Raw genomic sequence first — 7,888 nt, 5'->3', positions numbered from 1 at the left:
GGACATCATGTCTAGGGTTTTAGGTTGTTGCTGAAAGGGTTTATGTTGTGCTAGGGTTTAAGGTGTGTTGTTGAGTTGTTGTAAGAGCAATCTTATCTGAGAAGATCAATTTGTAACTGAGAGAGAGATAGAGAAGACTGAAGTAATGCTGGAATGCATTAACAACAAGCAAATAATGGATCTAATCAAGCAGTCTGTGCTATTAGATAGATCAAACACTTGTTGATTACTCACATCTTTGACAAGTCTGTAGCCCTTAACCAGGTAGGCCTAAAATCCTTTGTAAAATCCTCTAACAAGGTGGTTCACCACTGTGAATCTAAAATCCTCTAGCAAGGTAGTCTTTAATCGGACTTATCTCCTAACAGAGATTGAGATTCCTAACAGGATCTGTTCTGGTGAAGAACATTGTAAGATCTTAACCAGTCTAGTTTCTATTCTACAGATAGTCACTTGTGAGTTCCATCTCACCTTGGTTTTTCCCATTTGGATTTCCACGTCAAATATCTTGTGTTATGGTTGTATTGCTTTTGTGGGTGAATGCTTTACTTGCATTTTGGTTTGCTTGTGTGATAACCGGTTTGTCTGTTAAACTGTTTTGCCGGTTTGTCTTCAGACTGTTTAAGTGTTTTAGTGTAGAGATTATTGGCATACTAATTCACCCCCCCTCTTAGTATTCATCAATACCCCCCGTAACATGACGGTTTTTCTATCACAAAAATCAGAAAATGTTCTTTGTTCTAGACTTGTATTCTGTTAAGTGTATCTTGCAAACCAGATTGAATTTCCATAATTCCTTTGGTGAGAACTTGTAAAAGTAGGTTTCATAAAACATATCCAAAATCCAGCTTGATCCAATGATTGAAGTGAGAGATATACCCCCTGCACAGAGACTGATTTTGCTATCTTAGAAAATTTGTATTTATAGGCTGCATTGAAATTTATAAACATTCTTCGTGCTAACTCTTTCACAATCCTCTAAGAAAAATAATCAATTGCTGCCTGAGTAAATGGTGAATCAATATTCCTCTTCCAAAATTTTGTTGGTTGACCAAATTTGTCCACTGATTGCTTTGCCTCTCCATTTTGGTTGTGCGTTGAACCTTTGAACTTCATTGAACATGTTGAACATCCCTGAACTGTTTGAACTTTTGGAACCTGTTGAACTACTTTGAACTGAATGAACCCGATTGAACTGGTTCAAGGGAATTTTAAAGATGTTCTTTTTCACTTAACTGGAATTTAACATAGAACTTTAAAGGGAAAAAGTCTATGGAGACATGATACACAACTAGAGGGGTCCGACTTAAATTTTTTTAATTGGGTGGACCACAAGTGGGTCAAAAAGTAACAAACGAGTTACAGAAACTGGCTCACTCACCTACTAAAACATGCTCAATTATAGAACAGGTCACAACTAGGACATCAAATCTTAAGATATAGCTTCTATGTTCTATCTACCACTTTCAATCTCATTCTAATGCTTAATTACAATGATTTATACGATCCAAGGGATCCAGTCAGCCCAAAAAGGGATCAAATATTGAAGAACACGAACTAACGTGTAAAACAACAAGGTCGGCTTCCACCAATGAAATTCCTCCGAAAAATCCAAAGGAAGAAGTGTGGATCAAAGGGAAGGTCAACCACACGCCAAGGAACATCAGAATCAATGCTCAGCACTCTGCAAGCTACAAAAGGGATCTGGTAGATCACTAATGCAAATAGGTCCAAGCAAGCAGTAGTGATAACTTGATGGAAAATGATCCAAATGCTCCATGGTTTGGGAATAAGGTAGATGATCAAATCCTCAGGCAAAATCTAACTCCTCAAGATCCAGCGAGCCAATGCCAGAAAATGTAGAACATAAAGGAAATATTTTTGGTTGATGCAAGATTGCTAAGAACTGAGGATGCTCCTGCATTAGTAGTTCAATAGACTCACCTCTGCAAGTGGTTGATCGTCGATGAAAGACTTATGTAGGATCTCCATCCAGGTAAGCATCTTGGTTCATCTTTGAGGAATCATGAGTGTTATGTGGGCTCGTATACTATAAATAAGACAAAAAGTGAGAAAATGACAAATGAAAGTGTCATTTTCACTATTTATGAGGTATGTGCTTTTCTCTTTTCTTTGAAACCCTAATTTTTGCTTTTCTACTTAATCTTTCATATCTTGAGCTAGGGAACTTTGATTTCTAAACCATTGGTGGTGTTGGAATCACGATTTAGTTTTTTTACCAAATGTTCTATGATTCGCTTTCATTGAGCCTCCTTGCAAGCATTTGTCATCACCTTTGATCACAATTTGATGTGGTAAACATTATACCCTATTTCACCTCACTAATAAGCAAGCCGAAACAGGGGGCATATAGCTACCCTCAAATTTTACCATTTCCCTAGTAAGCATTAGGTGATTTTGTGATTTTATCTAACAAGTGGTCTTGTATGGTGTGGTTCCTAATAGTGTACTGCAGATACCGTTGGGGGCTTTGTCCGACACCTTATCAATATATCCCTTTTTATGAAATGTTTACTTTTATGTACGTTATCTTGCATATGCACGTAGTGTCATATGACCGCTAATGTGGGGGATAAATGTAGCATCATAAATTGTACAACTTTAATTGGGTGGTACAATTTCATGCTTAGGTTAGCACCCTCCTTAGTGTATTTGCATCTTGCATTTCAAATTCTCTTTAAGAATTTAATTAATTAACTTAATTAAATCTAAAGTATTCTTTCATCACTCTACACATCATAAAATTGGGCCCTTTACATTAAGTTGCCCCTTTTTATTTTTTCCTCCAATAAATCATTTCATCAAATACCCTAATTATGTCCTATTTCAACCCTCAAGGCCCAATTTTGCATATCTAGACATCGTGAATTTCCATATCCTTCTGGAATTTTCTTTAGAATCACAATATCTTGCTTCCCCAAAAATTTGACAAAAAATTGGTTGGACCATGTGTTCGGACTAGGTAGCTAGCTACCCGGTCCCGACTTTTACTCCCCAAATTTCAAGAGCATGTTTTGGTAGTATTTTAATGTTTAAATTCAGAGATTTGTAAAAAAATATTGATTATGGGTCAGCCTAAAGTCAAAAATAAAGTTAGCGTTTCCTACATATAGTCTTCTCTCTCCTCATTTGAGGGATCTGGATCTAGCAATTTTGAAGGATCCTCTTGTGAAGTGAAAGTACAGGTTATATGAAGTCTACAACAAGAAATCAAGCATCCATCAAGTCTACATCAAGCAATTTCAACATAAATTAGGAGCTTTGAAGGCATTGAAGAATAATAGGAGATCACCGATATAGTTCCAATCAATGTAGTTTTTCTTATGGTTCTAGGCAAGAGAATACAGTTCTGATATGATCTCTTCTTGTTCAAATCCAAGGTTCGGTTGTGTAAATGGGAAGAGACCGTCTCCTAGGAGTACCATGTTATATCATCTTGTTGTAGTTATTGGAAATTCAATGTAATCTATTGATGGCCCTCCTTCTAGCACCAGTTTCTGTTGACGGGTGTATTGACACACTCACCAACAGGCAGGTATAACATGAATGCACATACCTTCTCACATGATAAGTGGTCAATCTTGAAAGATTTCCAACTCCAAGGTCTCTGTAGTCAGGTCACGACAGTGTTGGATCACCCAGTGGTTGATGCGATTGTACCTGTCAAGGGGCCTGTTGATCGCAACTACAAGCAAAGTTCTCTCTTTTTGTTTGGGTTTGGGTATTTCAAAATTCTTAACTCTAATTCAAAGAAATATCAAAAGATAGGCCAGGGTAACAAGAGAATATAAATAGATAAATACATAACAACTAGATGAACTGCGAGGTTAGTTTGTCACGAGAAGGTATTGTCAATAACACTTAATCAACATTCAATGTAATGTTCCAGCAAATATGCAAAGTTTGACAACTCACATATAAATGAAAAATGGATGTCACAAGATCATATAATTGTTCTACCATTTCATTCCTCACACACCATTAACATGCATAATATGATTCACAAAAAATGGTAAAGTTGGAAGGACATGTGCAGATACAAATGGAAGACGATACCAAATTGTGAAGAACTATAACGAAGAGAACACGTATTGTAGATCGAGAAATCCATAAGTTGCTTTGCATTAAACTTTGTAAAATGAATGACAACATTTCAAGAGTTATGAAAGAAAACTGCTTAAAACTAGGTTTACTAACTAACTGGCCTTGAATCATCAATTTGCAGACCCTCAAAATGGCCCAAATTCTACAATTTATAGACTTTCACCCTACACCCTAGGAAAGAATCATGCCTATAATCAATATTACAAAAACGCAAGAGTCACAGTCGACATGCAAGTCATTGCCTATGAACTCCAGTTAACTGTTACTAAACTAGTATTCACTGTTTGTTTCCATAACGGTGCTCCAGAGGTAGGAACTTAGAACCATGCAAAAATTATGCCCAAAAAGGAAGTGTGAGATGCAGTGTCAGTTGAAGACTTAGTTGTGATGGCATTGATGATGATCCATCATGCAAATGCCTTTTGTAACTATCTGTTTATCATTCACTTCTTCCTATAGTTTTGGTAGTTGCTGATGAAACATTCAATGGAAGCGGTGGGTGGATTCACAATATACTCTGCTTTGAACTTAGACACTCTAAGTATCTCCTTTACACTTTCCACCTTATTGATTGCATCATCCATTATTGCCTTAGCTCCCTAACACTAGAATACCACATACATATATATGTTCATTGTTCTCATATTGAATTTTGTAGTGGCTACAAAATGATCATCAATATAAGCATCCAACCTATTGAGTATGGTCTCCTGATGTAACACCCCATTTTTCTTGAGACTGTATCCATACTTTCCTAACAACTTAACCAAAAACTTCTCATATTTCTCAAGTGCATTGAGGAGTGGAGGATGTTCTTTAAGAACCTTAATATGGTCCTGCCCATTATTTACATCTTTAAATCTATAATTTCTATACATGATTGCAATTTATTAATACCCTATCCCCCTAGTAGGTCCTCTCTAACAATCACATCCTCTCCTAATCTTCAGAATTTATTGAGTGTCTTAAGTTGTTTTGAAAACTAGAGAAGTTGTTGTTCCCATTGCACAAAACAATAAATAAGAGAATTCTCATTGAAATGGGCTTCTTAACTATCTCCATTGTATTTTGCAAGAACATCCTAACTTTGTTCAACTGATCCTCAACCCAAGTCTTGATTGTGATTGCCACTTTCCTCATCTCATATAATGCTTTTATATCACCGCGTGGGAGAGATGAAGTAGATGGAAAGGTGTCGTCAACTCTAGAGTCGAGTGGCTTTTCTATCTCCATGACCAACTGCTTATACTGCCTTAATTGCGCCTTGACCTCTTTTTTTGTCTTATACTCCTTTTCCATTCTTGTTTGAACAACAAAGGTCATGACAACTAAAGTAGCAATCTCCCCCCACTTGGTCTGTCTACCCAAATTAACCTCGGACACTTGGTACCTTGGGGTGGCTTGAGATGGTCCCTTGGGATCATGAATGAGTGTTGCTATACTTGATATTACATCTCCTGAATCTATCCTCGAGAGATGGTGAATTGTTTTTTATCTCTTAACCCTTCTTGGAGACTCGGTGATGGAATCCTATAAAGTGATATTTAGAAGGATGAACTTTTCCTTCTTCTTGAAGGTAAAATTCAACCATTGAGGCACAATGTCATTTTGTTCTTCTCCCTGCACCGTTACTTCTGCAGTGATCCTATGAGCATCTATATTCTATTCCTATTATTCCTCTCGCTTCTCTTCATCTTGTTGTTCTTGTTGATGTCAAGGAGTTGGTAGCTTTTCTTGGAATTGTGCAACCTGTTGAGCAAGATTAGCTTGTTATTGCTTTGCTAGCTCCTCCAATTTTTAGAAAACTTCTTCAAATACTCTTTCTATCTCATCTGTCTTCTTTTTCTCATCCCCTCCCAACTGTTGAAATAAAATTTCTTGATCTTGAGGAATAAGGACCATCCATTCATCTTTCTCATCATGTTTTTCTTCTTCCATAACCCGTACTTGTATTTCCATGGGTTGCACCTTTATAGCTGGTTCTCCCATGACCTCAGGTCATTTCTCTGGCTGAGGTGTAGTGAGGTGTTCTTGTTTCTTTGAACCCTCTTTCCTTTTCTTCACCACCACTACAATAGGCTCATCATCCTCATCTGAATCTGTCTCAACATTATGGATGATGACCTGTTCTTGAGTTGGCATTGGAGTAGGTGTTGATGTTTGTGCAGAAGGAGTTTGTGCTTCAATAGTTTTAGCCTAAGAGGTGCCCTCTCCTGGTACAAATCCAATGGTAGGAATAATGGAAGGAACTTAAGCTTGTGGTATAGCTTGCAATCTTGTAGTGATCCCATGTTCTGTGATAGTCTTTAATAACTGAGATTCCTTCATTTTTGCATCTAGCTACCTTTTAAGCTCCTGAGTATCAATTGGTGTTGTTTCTTCCTCAGGATCGACCGAGGTGTTCTTTCTCAAGTAAGACCTTGTCCTCCTTGTATTTTTTTATGCACTTTATTCTGAGGATTATCAATAGGTTTTCCCTTCATTTTCTCTCAAGAAGCACTTGGTCAGATCTGCAATTTCAACCATTGCATTGTTCTTTGCACAACCTTTTCAGTAACTATGTTAATATCCACCTTTTCTTGGTTTGACCACCTAATAGAAGTAAGGGGTTTCTTATCGATTCTAGTTTCTTTGAATACTGGATCAAGTAATTCAACATCATCCCTCAACTCTTTTGGGATATTTGTCTCAATTTTAAAACCTCTGATTTGTGGAACTGTCAAACTACAACATCCTCTCTCCCTGGCCTCAAAATTGTCGTGCATATTGGCCCAAAATTCTTTTAAGGTTGGTTTTGACCCTTATAAGAGATTGGCATCATTTATTTTAGCTTCCCATATGGGTCATATCTATCCCTTGAATAATTGAACTCCTTCAAACTCAGATGTTAGAGTTCCCTCTCTGCTACCTTAGCTACCTATATGTTAGGACATGTATAGTATTCTAGGGAGACAGGAAAAGTAACCCATGTCTTATGTTTTAATGTCAACAATGCTTGTAGACCAACCAATTGCCTAGTATATTCCAGTATAATTATTCTATTACTACAAAACCTTGGTAGAAGGAATGGGTTACTTGTAAACCCACTAACCCGAAGGTATGTAGATCGTTGGTTTTGTAAGAACCAACACCCCCATTCTTTGACCATTTTCATTTCTTCTGGGGTCAACCTGTATCCTACATCACCTGTTAGCTTTATTATGATAATATATATAAAGACATCATTTATTCTTTTGCAATAGAGCCTTGCCTGAGAAATAGGCAATTGGATATAATATTCCCAAACTCTCTTTTTTTCAGGCTCTTCTCCAAGTTTTCCTTCAGTTCTCAGCCCTGGGAATATTCCAGCATGAGCTACCACCATATGACATAACAAGTCATGAAGAACTTCTTCATTTGGAAGACCATGGTCAGGTGATTGTGAATGTTGTCTAAAATAATTTGCATCCAATCAAAACTATAGTCATGTAATGAAACATCCATGTATGAAAATGTCTGCAATCTAGATTTCCAAAGGCTTTGCTTAACATGATAATAAGGTTTCTCTGAGGCTCTATGAAATCTTCCCTTAAAATATCTGTAGTCTTCATACCTGTCTTCCTTGGATCCTCTAGCTACGCTTCATTGATATGTCTCTTATATTTAGAGGCATTTTTGATAGACATAGAAGTGACATGTTCCTTTGTTGTTACAAGAACTTCTTCCCTCACCGGTATCCCAAAATTCATTCCAATCATGTCTGGCGAGAGATCCACTATCACAT

Source organism: Cryptomeria japonica, chromosome 10 (genome assembly GCF_030272615.1).
Source record: "Cryptomeria japonica chromosome 10, Sugi_1.0, whole genome shotgun sequence".
NCBI classification, from domain to species: domain Eukaryota; kingdom Viridiplantae; phylum Streptophyta; class Pinopsida; order Cupressales; family Cupressaceae; genus Cryptomeria; species Cryptomeria japonica.
Note: the sequence above shows the minus strand (reverse complement) of the source record.